A 19,137-nucleotide genomic window follows, 5' to 3' on the forward strand; every position below is an offset into this window, starting at 1 on the left:
ATGATGCTATGCCAACCTTTTATCCGACTGTAAAATCAAACTAGCCTACATACCCTTCATTTTACTACTATTCATGTGTCTGTTCAAGAGTCTATTAGATGTCCCGAATGTGTCTAATTTTACTAGAACCATTGACAGTCCATCCAACCACCTACCATCTCGATCCTCTTATCCATCTTCCAATCACCTTAAAATTATGCCGCCTTGTAACAGCCATTTATGCCATAGGAGAAAAAGTTTCTCACTATTCCCTCTCTCTGTGTGATTCTCATCATCTTGTTCACCTCTACCCAGGTCGCCCCACCTCCTTCCTCTCTCCCATGAGAAAAGCCTTATCTCCCTCAAACTTTCTCCATAAGAAATGCCCTCCATTCCAGGCAGCATCCTGGTATATCTCCAGTGTACGCTATCTAAAACTTGCACACCCTTCCTGTAAAGATGGGATGAGAACTGAACACAATATTCCAAGTGTGGTCTCACCTGGTCGCTATAAAGATGCAGTAAAACCTCACGGCTCTTGAAATCAATCCCCTTGCTAAGAAAGGCCAACACAACATATGACTTTTTAGCAACCCTATCAATATGCGTGGCGATTTTGAGGGATCTATGGACATGGACGCCATGATCTCTCTGTTCCTCCACAATGCCAAGTATTTTGCCTTTTAACGCTGTATTCTATATTCAGGTTTGACCTTCCAGAATGAATCACTTCACACTTTTCCAGATTGAACTCCATTTGCCACTTCCAGCCCAGCTCGGCGTCCTGTCAATGTCCCATTACAACCTACAACAGCCTTCCACATTCCCCACCATTCCACCAACCTTCATGTTATTGGCAAACTTACTAACCCACTCTCCAACATCCACATCCAAGTCATTTACAAAATCCACAAAGAGCAGAGTCCCAGAGCCGATTGTTACAGAACCCCACTGGTCACTGAGCTCCAGGCTCAATACTGTCCATCTGCTGCCACCCTCTGTCTTCACTGGGCCATCCAATCCTGTATCCAGACAGACAGATTTCCCTGTATCCCAATTTTCCTTCTTTTCTGAATGAGCCATCAACGTATTCTGTCATATCCTCAAAGAATTCAATAAGGTTTGTGAGGCATGACCTGACCCCTCACAAACCCATACTGACTGTCACTAAATTAACTATGGTTTTCCAAGTAGTTATAATTCCTTTCTTTAGAGTCCTCGCCAATAATCTGCACCACACAAACATCAGACCAAATCTGTCATTTCCAGAATTCTACCTCCGTAATATGGTCCAGACGCTACAAATCTTCTCTCCTCTGCCATGTTCCCCAGAAGGGCACTGGAGGGTGGTGGGGATTACAGAGATAGAGAGGAATATCAGGACAGGAGGATTTTGCAGACAGTAGGAGGTTTCAGTAATTGTGAGGTTTCATGGTGATGAAGGCATTTGAGGAGGGAGGGAGGGAGGATTGTAGGGAAATGAGAGGTTTCACAGTTTAGGTGTTTTGTTAGGGCTGTAAGTGGTTACTGAGTTGGGGAGGTTTAAGCACTGGTGGATATTACATAAACATGTGGTTTTGATTGCAATGGCAGGAAGAGGATTCAGGAAGCTGGAGAGTATGGGGTCTGAACGAGGTTACACAAATGGGAAGAGTGGTCAGGAGTGGAGGTGTTTACAGAGACAGCAATGGTCTGATCTGGAGCAGAGGACCCAGATTGGGAGGGATGTGGGGACTGGAGGTGGTTTCACAGGGAGGGAGGACCATAGACCCACAGGAGGTTACAGATATGTGGAGAGCTGTAGGGCTGACAGGGGTTCATGGAGATGGGAATGTTGGGAGGGATAGAGAAGTTTACAGGGATAAGGATGTTTGTAGGACAGGGCTGGATTACACAGACAGGGACTGTTTTAGTGAGCTGAGCAGATTACAGAGATAAAGAGGTTTGTATCATCTGGTGAAACAAACAGGGATAGGGAGGGTCATCGTGACTGAAGATGTTTATAGAGATAGGAAGGCTTAGGTTCTCGGGGTTATTTAGACATGGAGGCTGTGGAATCTGGATTCTTTTTTGAGAGATTGGGTAGCAAGTTTGGTTGGAGACATTTTCACAGATAAGGGAGCATAGCACAAATAGAAGGAAGTTCCTGCAGTAGGGAGGGTTTGAGTGGAGAGTGATGTTTACACAGATGGGGGTAAGAGCTGGAGAAGGTTATGGAGATGAGTAAATGTTTGGAGATACAGGAGGAGCTTACATTGACAGGGTGGGTGATAGTGACGGGAGGATGTTACATTGTTCATGAGTCTTGTAGGAACAAGATCAGGAGAGGCACAGGCATTGGAGTGGGATCTACAGATCGGGAGTGTTGCAGGGACCTAAGAAGATAACACAGATAGGGATGGTGGTAGGGTCTCCACAGACTGATGGCGTTTTAGGGACTGGAAGAGGTTATGTAAGAGCTGCAGGAGCTTATGGAGAGTTGAAGAGTTGGAGCAGTTCACAGAGGGAGGGTTCTCCCACAGGAGTAGGTCACAGATAGTGAGGGTTGTGTGGCCGGAGAAAGTTAAAGAGAGGGGAGTTTTCGGGACTGGTAGATAGTACACTGACAGGGACAGTTGAAGAGACTGTAGCAAAAATGCATGGAGAAGGTTACACAGATAGGGAGGTGAGTAGGGACTGAAGGTGAATACACAGGCATGGAGGGTTGTATTGTTAGACGGAGCTGAGAGGGATAGGGACTGGTGTACGGATTTACACAGATAGGGAAGGTTGTGTTGTTGGAGAAGGTTACACTGATACAGACAGTGTTAAAGAGTGTTGAATGGACTACAGAGGAGCTCAGAGAGAATGTATTATGGGGAGTGGAGGAGATTACAGACACAGAGATGGCTGTCGATTTGAACAGACCTTCTACAGATCCTCAGTGCTGTAAGGCTGAAGGGAGGTTACAATAATAAGGGTTACCTACACTTAATGACTTTTTTGATATAGAAAAAGTCTCAGAACGGGACTGTCAAAAGGAAGTACAGACAGTCCAGATGAGTTGACAGAGATATAAATGTTTTTGGGGCTTTCAGGATGGGACAGTGATTGGGAGTGATGTAACAAATGGCAATATTTATAGAGAAGGTTCTAAAAGCAGGAGGAGGTGACAGTCATATTGATCGTGGTAAGGACTGGAGAAGCTGACATCGCCAAGGAGTGTTTTAGAAACTGTTGGAGATTACACATATAAGGAGAGTATTGGGGATGAGGCAAGGTTCAAGAGACAGGGATGGTTTACAGGACTGGACAATAACCTGAATAGAATCTTCACACAGTGTGGAAACAGGCCATTCGGCCCAACAAGTCCAAAACAACCTCTCTAAAGAGCATCCTAACCAGACCCATCCCTCTCCCTGTCCAATAAACCCTGCATTCCTCGTGGTGAACTCACCTAAACCACACTTGCCTGAATACTACAGTCAATTTATGACGGCCCATCCACGTATCGTGCAAATGTTGGACTGTGGCAGGAAACCAGAGCACCTGGAAGCAACCCACACAGTCTGGGGGAGAACATGCAAAGTCCACACAGACAGTCGGCCAAGGCTGGTATTGAAGCCAGATTCCAGTCACAGTGAGGCTGATTATACAGAGCACTCCAGAGATTGGACAATTTCACAAAGTTCACAAGGGTTTATTAGAACAGGAGGAAAATATAGTCAGGAACATTAGAAGCTTACATAGATGGTGTCCATGAGAGGGACTGGAGGAGGTTAACGCAATAGGGAGGGTTGTGCATTCTCTCGACAATTAGAGGTAGGGACGGTTGGGGAGACTGGATGAAGTTAGTCATACTCAGAGTTGTACACACTCTGAGTAATGGCAGATGGAGTTTACTTCTGATCACTGTGAGGTAATGCACTGTGGGAAGTCTCATAAGCGAAGGATATACATCATGAAGAGTAGGTCCTCCTGGAGAACTGAGTAACACCGGGACCTTGGTGGGCAAGTCCCTGGATGTCTGAAGGTGTCAGCACAGGTTGACAGGGTGGGGAAGGCACCTGAACTGGGAGCAGGAGGGGGACCCACATCCTGATGGGGCGAATTGTTAGAGCTGCTTGAGAGGATATAATCTAATCTGGCAGGGTGTTGGACCTTAAACAGTCATAAGGCCAGAAAGAAGATTGAGGTTGGTGCACAAGTTAAAGACAGCAATTTCAGCAGACAAGGCAGGCAAGAACATAGCAGGAAATGGGGGAGGGGGGAACTGATGATTAAAGTGTACTTATTTCAATGCAAGGGGCCTGACAGCTAAGGAAGATGAACTCGGCGCATGGATTGGAACATGGGACTGGGATATTATAGTTATTACAGAAACACAGCTGAGGAAGGGACAGGACTGGCAGCTCATTGTTTCAAGGTGGAGATGCTACAGGAAACATTGAAGGGGAGGCAAGAGAGGACGCGTGGTGGTGGGTTTTCATTGCATGAATCCCGAGAGAGGCTATTCCTGTGGGATCACCCAGTGACACTATGTTAGTGGAACTGAGAAATAAGAATGGGTCATCACTCTGACACGATTATCTTACTGACCCCGAATAATCAGTGGCAGACTGAGGAACAAACATATCAGGAGATCTCAAATATCAATCATAATAATAGGGCTGTTATGGTTGGGGTTTTTAAACTTTCCAAACCTAGACTGGGACAGCCAGTGTTCAGTGTTAAAGGGAGGAATTTGGTAATTGTGTTCCATAAAACTCCCGATCAATATGTAAATGGCCTGAAAAGAGAAAGGGGCAAAACCTGACCTCCCCTTGGGAAACAAGGTCGGGAAAGGGACTGAGGTGTGAATGGGAAAGCATTTTGCCAAAGTGACTCAAGTCTATTAGTTTGAAAATAGCGATGGAAAAGGACAGGGCTGGTCCACAGGTTCAAGTTATAAAATGGGGCCAGACTAATCTTGACGATATTAGCCAGGAACTCTCAAAAGGTGGTTGGTGAGTCTATTTGCAGGGAAAGGGAAGTCTGGCAAGTGAGAATATTTTAAAAGTGAGATAAATTGAGCGATCACCACCAGCATGTTCCTGTTTGTGTGAAGGTCAATGCTGACAGCATTCGGAAACACTGGCTGTCTGCTGAGGGTCTGGTCAAGGAAAAGGGGGCACATGTCAGGGAGAGCCAGATGGACCAAGGGAATCCCTGAGGATCACAGGGACTTTAGCAATACACTTTGGGTAGAAATCAGGATTGCAGAAAGTGTACATGCAATAGCTTTGGCAGAGAATGATAAGGAGAATCTAAAAGTGATTGTATAAATATATTGAGTAAAAGAGTAACTCGAGACAAAATGCTGTCCCTTAAAGATCAATGAGACCATTGGTGTGTGGAATCGCAGGATATGTCTAAGACCTTAAACACATTTTTTACTCCAGAACTTATTGTGGACAAAGACTGGGGAACTCAGGGAACAAGAGTAATACGTTAGACCACATTTGGAGTTCTCTGCAATTCCAGTATCCCCGCTATAGGAAGGATGGTGTGAAAGTTGAAAGCGCTCAGAAAAGATTGACAAGATATTACCAGGGTTACTGCTGAATAAGCTGGAGTTGTTTTTACTGGAACATCGGAGACTGAGGGGTGACCACACAGAGGTTTATATAAACATGAGGGGTATGGATTGGGTAAACATTCAAGGTCTTTTCCCAGGGGTTGGAGTGTCCAAAACTAGAGAGCATAGGTTTAAGGTTAAAGGGGAAAGGTTTAAATGGCACTGAAGGGACAGCTTTTTTATGCACACGGTGGTGTGTGTATGGAATGAGCTCAGAACATTACAGGTGATCACCATTGCACTACACACACATACACAGATATTCCTACACACACACACACTCTCACATACACACGGACACAGGTACACACAGACACCCACACACACCCTTATAGACACACACACTCACACATGCACTCCCTCACAGACCTAAGACACTCTGCACCCACTACACACACACTTTCTCACACTCACAACCCCCACCCCAGACAGACAAAGACCCACAGACACACATATATTTTGTGGGGTGAATTTGCACTTGCAGGATTACATTGTACTTTGATCAAATACTGCATGCATTCATGTAGAACTCTGCGCTCAAAAACTGCATGAATTTATGTCAAACTTTTATCTCACTTTTTAGATTAGAATCAATCTAAACATCAGGGCATAGACAGAGAACACAGGGGTCTAACACCTTCAACATATTGTCTAGCTATCACCATTGTTAACAGCTAACCCGAGAATGCAACTTTAAAAAAAATGTTTTGTGATTTACACATGAAAGAAGTGAAACTATCACTGTATTCTAAACGATGAAAGGCTTCACAGACAATCAATTCTTCAATGTATAATGTCAGTTACATCACACTGTAATTTTTTGCTATAAATTCTGTGTTACGATCGAGCTCCACACTATCACCTGATGAAGGAGCATCGCTCCGAAAGCTAGTGTGCTTCCAATTAAACCTGTTGGACTATAACCTGGTGTTGTGTGATTTTTAACTCTCTTCAAGAAGGTAGATTGATTTGTGACACAGAGATAAAATAAATTTAGACACCAGAGAGACGTGGTTACAGGGTGAACAAAAAGTGGACATAAATATTCAATGGATCACAACCTTGTGGAAACTCAGGAAAATGGGTAACGCTAACAATAATGGATAACAAAGGCATTACAGAGAAAGCATTTGGTCTCAGATCATGAAGTAGAGTCAGTCTGAATGTAAATTCTGGCTACTACTTGCCAAGGACACAAGGAGCAGAACAGTTTTAGCCACCGAACAGCATTCCATTGCTCATCACTGCATTACTCAGGAACTCATTGGAATTTTTTAATAAACACTTTGTGATAATTTTGGGAAACTTCAATATTCCCATAATCTGGGACAAACACTGACAACAGGAATATTGGAAGAGGAGTTCAGAGAATTTTTTTTCAGTGTTTCTTTGAATAACAAATTGTGCAACAGGCTAGGGACGTAACTATCTCAGAGCGACCGTTGTGTGATGAAACTTAGTGAATAAGTAATGTCACCTGGAGAGATCCTTCGGGAAATTGTGATAAAGTGCAGTTGAAAGAAATATAAAGTTTTAAAGTGAATCACAGAAAGGACATGCTACAACGAGAAACAAAAACAGCCAATGACATGGTTTGAGATGAGAACTGACCAAGGTAAAGAGGCGAAACAGACTGAAATCTGTGCCTATAAATGAACAGTGGAAAACATTTGAAAGGACAGTGTAAATCACTCAACAAAAGAACATTCCACTGAAACAGACAAAACCTCAGCAAGAAATTCCCACCGGCCCCTCACTCAGGACAAAATGTATCATATTAGATTATGAGGCTTAGAAGATCACCAAAAAGTACTTAAAATCCTGTAGTGAGAGTGTTTTAAGAGTAAGTGTTAAAGGGATTGCAAAGGGTCTGCTCGCAGAAGTTGGGCAGTGGGAAGGGGAATCAGTGTCAGGGTTCAATGTCACAAAAGGAACAGGGAGAGGTAAAGGTGCCGGAGGTGGTAAGAGTGTTGCTGAGAGTGGTCAGGGCCTGAACGATGTTACAAAACCAGTACGGATTGCTGCAGCTGGAGGGGTTTGTAGAGGTAGAGAGGGCCATATGTATTTTTATTTATTCATTCATGGGATGTGGGTGTCACTGTTAATTACCCAGAGGACAGCTCAGAGTCAGCCGTATTGCAGTGGGTCTGGAGTCACATGTTAGCCAGGTCAGGTTAAAATGTCAGATGGTCTACACAAAAGGAGGTCAGTGAACCAGATGAGTTCTTCCCACTGATCAACAACGCTTTTATGGTGGCCTGACCAATGTCTTGTACAGATACAAGATGACATCCCAACTCCTCCTCTCAATGCTCTCCTCAATGAAGGAAACCATCCCAAACGCCTGCTTCACCAGCCTGTCTATCTGTGACACCACTTTCAATGAACTGTGTACCTGCATCCCTGGGTCACTGACTGACAACATTCCCAGGGCCCAAACATTATCTGTACAGGTCCCACCCTGGTTTGTTTCACCAAAATGGAACACTTCACCTTTATCTAATTAAACTCCATCTGCTATTCTTCAGCCCACTTTCCCAGCAGTACTGTTCATCCTGTTGTATCATAGATAACCTTCATCACTGTCCAGTTTACCACCAATTTCAGTGTCACTCAAAAAACTTACTTAAACTTACTTAACAATATTCCCATCCAAACCATTTATCCAAATGACAAACAGCAGGGGACTCACTTCACCGCTGGTCACATGCCTCCAGTCAGAAAAACAACATGTCTCCCACCACCCTCTGTCTCCATCAAGCCCAATTTTCTGTCCAGTTGACAAACTCCTCCTGAACGCCATAACCTTTTACACTGATCTGAGCTTATTACCCAGCTTACCATACGACACGTAGAACACAGAACAGGACAGAACAAGATCCTTTGGCCATGATGACATGCCAATCTTTTATCCGACCATAAGATCAAAAATAAAAGTGGCAGATAGAGTTTAATTCAGATAAATACGAGGTGATGCAATTTGGGAAAGCAAATCTTAGCAGGACTTACACACTTAATGGTAAGGTCCTATGGTGTGTTGCTGAACCAAGAGACCTTCAGGTGCAGGTTCATAGCTCCTTGAAAGTGGAGTCGCAGATAGATAGGATAGTGAAGAAGGCGTTGTTATGCTTTCCTTTATTGGTCAGAGTATTGAGTACAGGAGTTGGGAGGTCATGTTGCGGCTGTACAGGACTGTTGGAATATTGCGAGCATTTTTGGTTTCCTTACTATCGGAAAGATGTTGGGAAACCTGAAAGGGTTCAGAAAAGATTTACAAGGATGTTGCCAGGGCTGGAGGATTTGAGCTATAGGGAGAGGCTGAACCGGCTGGTGCTGTTTTCCTTGGAGCGTCGGAGGCTGAGGGATGACATGACAGAGGTTTACAAAATTATGCGAGGCATGGATAGGGTAAATAGACAAAGTCTTTTCCCTGGGATTGGGGCGTCCAGAACTAGAGGGCATAGGTTATGGATGAAAGGGGATTGATATAAAAGAGACCTAAGGGACAACTTTTTCATGCAGAGGGTAGTAGGTGTATGGAATGAGCTGCCAGAGGAAGTGGTGGAGACTGATACAATTACAACATTTAAGAGGTATTTGTTTGGGTATTTGAATAGTAGGGATTTGGAGGGATATGGACCAGGTGCTGGCAGGTGGGACTCGATTGGGTTGGGATGTCTGGTCAGCATGGACAGGTTGGACTGAAGGGTCTGTTTCCATGCTATACATCTCTATGACTCTAACTTCCATTCCCTTCATTTTATTATCATCCATGTTCCTATCCAGAAGTATATTAAATGTCCCTAATACATCGAATTTTACCGCCACCGCTGGCAGTGGATCCCACTCAGCCACCACTCTGTATGTAACGAACCTACCTCTGAAATCTCCCCTTCACCATCCACTAACCACCCTAAAATTATACCCCCTTGTAATAACTATTTATATGAGGGTAAAAAATATCTCTCTCTATTGACTCTATCTCTGACTTTCATCACCTTGTTCACCTCTGCCAAGTCACCCCTCGTCCTTCTTCACTCCAATGAGAAAAGCCTTAGCTCCCTCAACCTTTCTTCATAAGATATGTTCTCCATTACAGGCAGCATCCTGGTAAATCTCCTCTTTACCTTCTCTAAAGCTTCCGCATCCTTCGTGCAATGAAGGGACCAAAACTGAACACAATATTCCAAGTGGGGTCGAACTAGGTCTCTATAGAGCTGCAGCATAACCTCACGGCTTTAAAACTCAATCCCCAAACTAATGAAATCCCACACAATATATTGCTTCTTAACAAGCGTATCAGCTTGGGTGGCTACTTTGAGGGATCTATGGACTTGGTACCCAAGATCCCTCTGTTCCTCCACACTGCCAAAGATCCTACATGTAACTCTGCATTCTGCATTCAAATTCAATCTTCAAAATGAATGACTTCACACTTTTCCAAGATTGAACTCCATCTGCCACTTCTCAGCCCAACTCTGCATCCTGTCAATGTTCCGTTGCAACCTACAATAGCCCTCCACATTATCAACAACTTCACCATCCTTCGTGTCATTGGGAAACTTACTAACCCCTCTTTCAATCACACATCCAAGTCATTCATAAACTCACAAAGAGCAGAGGTCCTGTAACCTCTCCCTGCAGAAAACCACTGGTCATTGAGCTCCAGGATGAATGCTTTCCATCTATCATCACCCTCTGTCTTCTGTGGGCCAGTAATCCTGTATCCATACACACAGGTTTCCCTGTACCCCATGCCTCCATACTTTCTGAATGAACCATAAAGATGTTTTGTCACATTCTCTAAAGATTCGATAAGACTTGTAAGGCATGACCTGCCCCTTACAAATCCATACTGACTGTCTCTGATCAAACTAGGGTTTTCCAAGGAATAATAAATCCTGTCTCCCAGAGTCCTCTCCAATAATCTGCACACCACAGACATAAGACTGGCAGATGTGCAATTCCCAGGATTATCCCTATTCCCTTTCCTGAACAAGGGAATAATATTTTCCTGCCTCCAATCATCTGGTCCGACTCCAGTGGACAGTGAGGCTGCAAAGGTCATCACCAGGTGCGCAGCAACCACTCCATTGGTTCCTGTCGTAACTTTGGACGCATCCAGTCTGGTTCAGCGACTTTTCTATCCTTATCTTTTAGAAAATTCTCAGCACATCCTCCTTCTTAACATCCACCTGTTCATGTACATCAGCCTGTTTCACGCTGTCCTCACAAACGACAAGACCCTTCTCAGCAGGGAATACTGAGGCATAGTATTCATTAAGGACCTCCCCTACCTCCTGTGACTCCAGGCACAAGTTCCTTCACTATCCCAGATTGACCTTATCCTCACTCTGGCTTTGCTCTTGTTCCTCGCATAAGTGGAGAATGCCTCACGGTTTTCCTTAATCCTTCCCAACAATGCTTTTTCATGCCCCCTTCTAGTTGCCTTAAGTCCGTCTCTCGGTTCCTTCCTGGTACCTTCAGAGAATCCCTACTGTGTCGAAACAGGCCATTTGGCCCAGCACCTCCATATCAACCATCCAAACAGTATCCAACCCAGCCCCATTCCCCCACCCTATTACTCTCCATTTGCCCTGACTAATGCACCAAACCTACCCATCCCTGAACACTATGGGTAATTTAGCATGGCTAAGGCACCAAACTGGCACATCTTTGGGCTATGGGGGAGAAACCGGAGAACCTGGAGGAAACCCACAGGGAGAATGCGCAAATACCCCAGAGACAGTTGCCTGAGGCTGTAATCGAAATGGAGTCCGTGGTGCTATGAGGTAGCAGTGCTAACCACTGAGACACCGTGCCATCCAATGTAACTCTCTGGAGCTCTGTCTGATCCTTGCTTCCTTGACCTTAAGTAAACTTCCTCCTTCCTCTTGACTAGATGCTAAAGTCCATGTGGACAATGTTGACTGCTCTGCTTTCATCTATCCTTGGCCACCTCCTCGAAGAGTCAATCCAGTTTGTGAAACGTGGTTTCCCACTCACAAAGCCATGCTGACCATCTCAAATCAGCCCTTGCCTTTGTAAATGTAAGGATCTCTTTTCTCTCAGAATCTCCTCCACCAACATCCCCATCACTGGTCTCACGGGGCTGTAATTTCCGGGCTTTTCCCTGCAGTCCTTCAGTGATGGAACAGCATTGGCCAACCTCCAGTCTTCCAACATCTTACTGTGTCTGTTGATAGTATACATATCTCTGTAAGGGTTACTGCAATCTCTTCCCTAGCTTCCCACAATATTCTAGCATTGACCTAATGAGCTACTGAGGATTGATCTAGCTTTATTTGTTTTAAGATTCCAGCACTTTCTCTTCTCTGTTGAGGATTCTTTCCAAGACATCACTATTTATTTCCCCACGTTCCCGAGCTTCCATGTCTTTCTCCACAGTAAATACTGAGAAGACTATTTTGTCTATTATCTCACCCATCTCCTCTGGTTCTACATATAGGCGACCTTATGATCTTTAAGGAGCCCTATTCTCTCCCAAGTTACTCTTTAACCCTTATTGAAACTTGCATAAAGGCTTCTGATAATTCAAATACACCATATCCCCTATACTACTACACCCCTCCTACACCCTTACAATTCTGCCATTTATATTCACACCAACTAATTCAATCCAACAGGCTCGTTGCTGTATCAGTCGGCATGGAGACCACTGTCACACAGTTACTGTACTGCCCTTGCCATAAGTACATTCAGTGTCCCGACTGTAACCATATTGACATTCCCATCACAGGTTGGTGCCTACAAAAGAATTCCTGCTAACGGTTGCTGCTGCTTGCTTATTCTCAGCTCCACTTTTCATATTCAGATCCACATGACTGTCTCATTAATGCATTAACCTCAAGCTTCCTTCATAAGTTGTTGGCTTTATGCCTAGTGTGCATATTGGGACTAGATTGGGTTGGGATATCTGCACAGCGTGGATGGGTTGGACCAAAGGGTCGGTTTCCATGCTGTACATCTCTCTGACACTGACTCTATTAAAACAACCCTTCAATATTCCCTTCCCAGTGATGGTCATTCTGCAGCTAAATCTCCGGAATGACGGTTCCATCATATCTGTTCCCTGTCATTCCATCTGCCTTATGGCGAATACAGGGAGTCATTCCTCAGGAGTGGGAGGGGGTTGAACAGATGGGTAGAGGTTACAGAGATAGGGAGGATTACAGGGACTCGAGGATGTTAGAGTTAAACAGAGTTACATCTGGTCAAGAATGTTCATGGGACAAAGGGGTTTGGGGGGATTGGAGGAATTTACAGAGATAAAGGGAGCTGGATTTGATTCTGGAGATAGGGATAGGGATAGATGTAGGGAGAGGCAGGCAGGCTGAGAGGCACAGACAGGGGGCTGTTTCATCTCGGAGATTATTGTGTATACTAACAGAGATATGGAAGGTTGTCCTGACCGAAGACATTTACAGATATAAGAAGGCTTCTAGACTCTGGAGGCCTCATAGATAGGAAGGCAATGGAGAATGCCAGGTTACTGGGTTGGAGACAGTTACACAAATGGGGAGGGTTGCACAAACTGAAAGAGGTTCCTGTGGTCGGGAGGGGTATGGTGTCGGGAATGAGGGTGAAATTTAACAAGATAAAGATCAAAGAATTGGAGAAGGAGAAGGAGATTACAAATTTTTCACAGTTTAAGAAGGGTTGTAGGAGCTGGAGAAGATTACATAGGTAAGGACGGATGGAGAGGTTAAAGACAAATACATTGACATGGAGGGTGGTATTGGTGGGAGGAGCTTACAGGGATAGACAGGTCTGTCAGGATTTACAGGGATGAAGGAATTTAGTATCTACTGGAGAAGGTTAGGGATTAGGGAGTTAGGGACTGGAGAACCTGACAGAGACAGAGACAGAGACACAGAGAATGGTGTGGACTAGAGGAGATTCCAAACAGAGGAAGGATTATCGGGACTGGAGAATATTACAAAGATCGGCATGGGCCAGGATTGGTGCCTGCGATCCCCTGTGCTGTCGCATTGAGGACCAGTACAGAAGAGGTGAAAGCAGGACCCTCACAAGATGGTGGGAATGAAGCCTAGAATGTTGCTGTTCCTTACCCAGCTCTGTATCTATGTCCTATCTTCCAGGTATGAATATAGACTTCTCCTACCTCCACCCTGTGCTGTTTACTGTGAGTGATCTTACCGGCTGTAGGATTTACTGAAGGCTCCAGATCTCCCTCTCCATCTCTCTCTGGCTGACCAACTGTCTTCAATGAGGTGATGGATGAGACAGGAGTTAGGAACATCCTGATGACCTGCATGACACAGAAATAGACAGAATGGGAAATTCGACTGATGCAATGAGGATAACTCATGCAGAGTGGCACTGAGTACAGCAGAGATCTCGATAATCCCAGTCTCCATCCCTTGCCTGTGCTGCTGCATGTCTCTGGAATGGACAATTCTGTTGACTCAGGATCTCAGACCATCTGTAAGAGGCAGAAATGCTGACAGAGGCAGTAAATAGACCGACACAGCGAGGGATACCAGATGGAGAGATAGTGAGTGATAGCATATTATTAGACACTGCATTAACAGGGAATTGTTTGAATTTGTAACAAAGGCACTGGGATAATTGTGAGGGGATTCAACCTTCCTATCTCATCATCTCTTTGGCGGTGGGTCACAGACGAGACTAACTCTCCCACTCTCGGGGTGGGGTGGGTTGGGCAGGGGAGGTCTGGAGTTGGCTGTACAGACCGATGTGGCTTTCCACAGACTCTGTTACACTTGGGGCAGAAGGTGGCCAAGGGAAGGGGGTGGGTGTGTGGTCACGCGCTCCTTGTGCTGTTTTCTCCTGGATTCCCGTTTTCCCCACAGAAAGTCTCGAGGTGCTCGACACCTTCCCAATACTCCTTCCCCACTTCAGACGGTCTTGGCCGATTTGATTAAGAGATGAAAAAGAACCGATCAATTCTGAAGTAACCAACATTTAGAAATGTGGAGGAGTGCAGTAGGAAGTGGAAATATTGTCAGTGTTTAATCAGAGTAGTGGAACAGGGAGGATTGAAGGTGTTGGAGGTGGTGAGAGTGTTACAGAGAGGGGCAAAGGCCTGAACAACATTACAAAGCCAGTACAGATTGCTGCAGCTAGAGCTGTTTGCAAAGGGAGGGATAGACATCTGCATTTTTCATTGATTCATTCATGGCCTAAGGATGTCACCGGATGGACCAGCATACATTGCCCTCCTACTAATTGCCCAGAGGCAGCTCAGAGTCAGTTATATTGCTGTGGGACTGGAGTCACGTGTGAGCCAGACCAGGTAAGAATGTCAGATATCCCTCCCTAAAGGACATACGTGAACTAGTTGATTTTTACCAGATAATCAACAATGCTTATACAGTGGCCTCACTAATGTCCTGTACAGATACACCATGACATCCCAACTCCTACTCTCAATGCTCTGCCCAATGAAGGGTGACCCCATCCCAAACACCTGCTTCACCAGCCTGTCTACCTGTGACGCTACTTTCAAAAAACTGTGTACCTGCATCTTGCAATTCTCCACCTGTTATTCCTAACCTCACTGGTCCAGCAGTACTGTTGATCCCATTGTACTCTTCGATAACCCTCTTCACTGTCCACATTATCACCAATTTCAGTCTCAATCACAAACTTGATAATCATGACTCCTGCTTATCATTTATTATATAAGTGATGCACAACAGTGACCCGCACCGAACCCCATGGCACACCGTTGGTCACAGGCCTGCATTTTGAGCAGAAACCCTCTATGAACATGCTGTCTCCTACCATCAATCCTGTTTTGTATCTAGTTAGTGAGCACTCCCTGGTTATGTGTGATCTAAACTTACGATCCAGTCTGCCATGCAGGACCTTGTCAAAGGCCTTGCTAAAGTTCATGTGGACATCGTGTACTGCTCTGCTTTGACCTCTCACTTGTCTATCTCCACACTCAGGTTTGAGGCATGATTTCCCGTGCACAAAGCCATGCTGACGATCGTTAATCTGTCCTGACCTTTCCAAATGCACGATGATCGTTTCTCTCAGAATCTCCTCCAACAACTTACCACCCTGCCGTCAGTCTCACTGGTCCGTACTAGCTGTTGATGATGCAAATATCTCTGGAAGGGGTCCTGTAATTTCCTCCCTCGCTTCTCACAAGGCGCTGGGGTATATTTGATCATGTCCCAAGGTTTTATCTAACTTTTTGCATTTTAAGACATCCTGTTCTCCAATGTGAACTCTTTTCAAGACATCCCTATGTATTTTCCCAAGTTCCCGAGCTTCCATGTCTTTCTCCATAGTAAATCCGAACACAAAATATGTGTTCAGTATCTCCCCCATCAGCAGTGATCCCACACAGACAGCCTCATTGACCTTTCAGGGGCCCTATTCTCTCACGAGCTAAGTTTTAGCCCTGGTTGAAACTTGTCTAAATGCTTCTGAAATTTCAAATATCCCTCTACCGCAATTAGCCTCCCCACCCTTATCTATTCTGCATTTATGGTCACACCAAAATATAGAATCCATCAGATTTAAAAATATTCCCCTTTTATAAAATCATACACCTCCCATTGTTTCTAAGTATCCAGTTATTATTTATTGTCATATCCTTCATAACACATTCCAGCACGTTCCCGACTTACTGTCAAGCTAACACCGTTTGGTTCAGACTGACTGCACAAAGGTTTTGGGAATCCTTGTGTATCAATCTGAAAAAGGTAGCTTACAGGATCAGCAGGTCATAGAGAAGGCAAAGGGAATGGAGTCTAAAAATAGGGAGGTCTTGCTGAAATGATGTCAGACCACACCTAGATTATAATGAATAGGTTGCGTGCCCTAAGGAAAGACTTTCTTGTGTTGGAGGCAGGCCAGGGAAGGTTCACTCGGCTGATCCTGGAGATGGCGGGATTTTCCAATGAGAAGAGAACATAGAACATAGAACATAGAACAATACAGCACAGAACAGGCCCTTCGGCCCACGATGTTGTGCCGAACTTCTATCCTAGATTAAGCACCCATCCATGTACCTATCCAAATGCCGCTTAAAGGTCGCCAATGAATCTGACTCTACCACTCCCTCGGGCAGCGCATTCCATGCCCCCACCACTCTCTGGGTAAAGAACCCACCCCTGACATCTCCCCTATACCTTCCACCCTTCACCTTAAATTTATGTCCCCTTGTAACACTCTGTTGTACCCGGGGAAAAAGTTTCTGACTGTCTACTCTATCTATTCCTCTGATCATCTTATAAACCTCTATCAAGTCACCCCTCATCCTTCGCCGTTCCAACGAGACAAGGCCGAGAACTCTCAACCTATCCTCGTACGACCTACTCTCCATTCCAGGCAACATCCTGGTAAATCTTCTCTGCACCCTCTCCAAAGCTTCCACATCTTTCCTAAAGTTAGGCGACCAGAACTGCACACAGTACTCCAAATGTGGCCTAACCAAAGTCCTGTACAGCTGCAACATCACCTCACGACTCTTGAATTCAATCCCTCTGCTAATGAACGATAATACTCCATAGGCCTTCTTACAAACTCTATCCACCTGAGTGGCAACCTTCAAAGATCTATGTACATAGACCCCAAGATCCCTCTGTTCCTCCACCTGACCAAGAACCCTACCATTAACCCTGTATTCCACATTCTTATTTGTTCTTCCAAAATGGACAACCTCACACTTGGCAGGGTTGAACTCCATCACCCACTCAAATACTAATCACTTACCTTCCCGCCCAGCTATGCGCTCCAACCTCACTTCCGCTGCCCGCTACAGGTAAGTAATTTTGAAACAAACTGTCTTACCTTAGCTGTAGTCTCCCGGGTTAGTTTTTCCTCGGCCGCTGCTCCCACTCAAAATTGCCCTTGAACCTACTGGGGTTTTGAAGAATGGGAGAGAAATTGAATGAAACATCCAGGATTTGGAGGGGCTTTGACAGGGTAGATGTTGTTAAGTTATAAACTAGAACAGTACAGCAGAGTAATAGGCCCTTCGGCCCACCATGGCTGTGCTGACCATGATGGTAGTCTAAACTAATCCCATCTGCCTGCACATGGGCGATATCCCTCTATTCTCGGCCTGTTCATGTTTGTGTCTAAATGCCACTTCAAAACTTTGCTCTTATTTCCACCTCTCCCACCTCCCGAGCAGCTTCTACCCTCTCGGTAAAGACAACTGGCCTCATTCATCTCACTTAAAACTTCTCACTCTCACCTTAAACCGATGCACCCTAGAATTTCATATTTCTACATTGGAAGGAAGATTCCAACTATCCACACTATTCACGCCTTTCCTAATGCTATATACCTGTACCAGGTCACCCCTCAGTCTCCGATACTCACGCAAAACAATCCAATTGCGTCCAACCTCCTTACAGTAAACACATTCTCATCCAGGCAACATTCTGCCAACCCTCTGTTACACCCTCCACATCCTTCCTGTAGTGTGGCAACGAGAATGACACGCAATCTTTCAAACATGGCTGACTGAAGTTTCATTCAGTCACAACATGACATGCAAACGTCTGTACTCAATACTGTGCCCAATAAAGGTAAGCATACCATACTCCCCCCTCGACCACTACATCCTGTGTTGTTATTTTTAGGGAGCTATGGACTAGCTTCCAATGTCTCTCTGTTTATCAATGTTTCCAGCTAGTCAATTAGTGTACTTCTCTCTTCCATTTGGCTTCATAAATGCATCACTTCACACCTGTCCAGATGAAATTCAATTTGCCCCATCTCTGCCCAACGTTCCAGCTGATCTACATACTGCTGCAACCTTGAACACTCTTCCTCACTATCCACAATTCCCCTAACTATCCCTAATCATTACATGCCTTTCCGAATGTCGTCTGTAAAATTACCACTCAAACTGCTGACCTTTTCATCTGACTCACAGATATAAATTACACACAGACATCGCAGTCCTGATCCTTGTGAAACAGCATTGGCCACAGATGTCCAATCAGAAATTCACCACTCCAAATGCCTCTGTCAACTATCACCAAGAAAATATTGCATCCAACTTACCAACGAGCATGGATTGTGATTTGATCTTCCAGATCCCCCTTGCTATTTGGAAGCTGACCATTCAAAATGACTCTATATTTTGATTCCCAGATTAAATTGGCTGTCTCACTAATGCACTGACTGCGTCCTTTCTTCACAACAAAACGGGACCTTGTTTGGTTTTTTGCTGATCCTGTCTAAATCCCTACAACCCCTCAATAATCACATTGCTGTCATGATCATTCTGCAGCCACACCTCCACAATAACAGTTCGATCATATCGGTTCTATTCAGTTAATGCTGTCATTCCATCTGCCTTGTTGCAAATGCATGGCGCGTGTCACCGAGAGAGGGCCTTTGAGGGATGGTTAGAGGTCACAGAGTGGGAGAGATGTTTGGGGGCGTGACAATGTTGCAGGGTTAAACATAGTTACAGTTGCTACAGAAAGTTCGCAGGAGAAAACATTTTATTGTTTGGAGGAAGTTAGAGAGATAAAGCGTCTTTGATTAGATTCCAGAGATAGGGACGTGTGTAGGGTTGT

The 19,137-nt window shown here is 44.8% G+C and overlaps 1 long non-coding RNA gene across 3 annotated transcripts in view; it reads right to left on the reverse strand.

Moving 5' to 3' along the window:
- LOC140487214 (uncharacterized) overlaps nucleotides 1-19,137 on the reverse strand; it is a 58,896-nt gene that overhangs the window by 13,797 nt on the left and 25,962 nt on the right. For all 3 annotated transcript variants that reach the window (XR_011962771.1, XR_011962770.1, XR_011962769.1), the window contains exons 4-5: nucleotides 17,390-17,458; nucleotides 13,757-13,868 (exon numbers count right to left, since the gene is read on the reverse strand). This is a non-coding gene — a long non-coding RNA (uncharacterized lncRNA). The remainder of the gene's footprint in view (nucleotides 1-13,756; nucleotides 13,869-17,389; nucleotides 17,459-19,137) is intronic.

This window comes from Chiloscyllium punctatum, chromosome 16, assembly GCF_047496795.1.
Source record: "Chiloscyllium punctatum isolate Juve2018m chromosome 16, sChiPun1.3, whole genome shotgun sequence".
Lineage (NCBI taxonomy): Eukaryota > Metazoa > Chordata > Chondrichthyes > Orectolobiformes > Hemiscylliidae > Chiloscyllium > Chiloscyllium punctatum.